Raw genomic sequence first — 1,517 nt, 5'->3', positions numbered from 1 at the left:
CCCAGAGAAGTTACTTCTCCCCCAAGTGGTTTCACAGGCCCCCAGAATCTCTAGCCAGGCTGATTAGTGAAAGTCTTCCCCTGTATAAAGTCATTCCATAAAAACTAGAGATATGGCTTTTTTCCTCCATATTCACTGATCTCAGAACAAAGCTCTAAGACACATGAAAAAAAAAAACAGAAATATGACCCAAAACAAATAAACAAACAAAAAACTAACAACATGTCTACAATATGATCTTAAAGAAATGGAAGAATATAAGTTACCAGACACAGAATTCAAAATACCTGTCACAAATATGCTCTACAAGCTTGAGAAAACAATATGTGAATAAAATGAGAATATCAACAAAGATATATATATATATATTTATATATATATATATAAATTTGGAGCTGAAAAATACTAAAATTGAACTGAAAATTTCTCTAGAGGAGTTCAACAATAGGTTTGATCAAGCAGAAAAAAAGAATTAGTGAACTTGAAAACAAGGCATTTGCAATTATCCAGTCAAAGGAATTTAAAAATAGAGAAAGAAAGAATTAATGAAAAAAAGTGAGGAAAAGCCAAAGGGCTTATGGGATACCATGAAGTTGAACAATATAAGCATTACAAGAGTTGAAGAAGGAAAGAAGAGATTAAAAGGGTCAAAAAATTTACATGAAGAACCAATGGCTGGGAGATTTCCAAATTTAAGAAAGGAAGTAGGTAAGCATCCATATTTGAGAATAATACCAATAAAAAAGAATCCAAAGAAATCCACAATGAGATACATTTTAATCAAATTGTCAAAATTCCAAGATAAAGAGATAATTTTGAATGTACCAAGAGAAAAGTAACTCATCAGATACAAAAGAACCCACATACATCAATCAGTAATTCATCAGTAACAATGCTGCATCTTAGAGGAGAGTGGTAACATTTAATTAAAACTGCTGAAAGCACAAAACTGCTGACTTAAAATAGTATACTCAGAAAAACTATTTTTGAAAAATGAAAGAGAGACAAAGATTTTTCAAGATAAACACAAGCTTAGGGATTTTATTACCACTAGAACTGCCTTAAAAGAAATGCAAAGGAGTAACTTCATTTGAAATGAAATGATGCTGAACAACAATACAAAAGCATGTGAAAGTATGAAGCTTGCTGGTTATGGTAAATATATAGGTAAATCAAAGTACTATAATATCATAACAGTGATGCATAAATTATTTTAATTCTTATATAGAAGCTAAAATACAAAAGTATAAAAATACAACTATTATAATATGTTAACACACAATATTATAGCTTGTGATTTGTGACATCAGGAATATAAAGTGTTATGGAGGAGAAGTACAATTCTAGGGTATTTGCATGTGACTGAAGTATTATGAGGCTTCATATACTCATACATCATTCATATCACATCACTCATACTCATTCATATACATCATATTGTTATAACTATATGATGTCATATGATATAAGATGTCATATAACTATAAGATGTCATATGTAAGCCTTACAGTAACCAT

The sequence above is a fragment of the Panthera pardus genome, unplaced genomic scaffold, assembly GCF_024362965.1.
Source record: "Panthera pardus isolate Hobbes unplaced genomic scaffold, ASM2436296v1 HiC_scaffold_27, whole genome shotgun sequence".
Taxonomy (NCBI): Eukaryota; Metazoa; Chordata; class Mammalia; order Carnivora; family Felidae; genus Panthera; species Panthera pardus.
The sequence above is the reverse complement of the archived record's forward strand: the minus strand, read 5'-3'. Positions refer to the sequence as shown.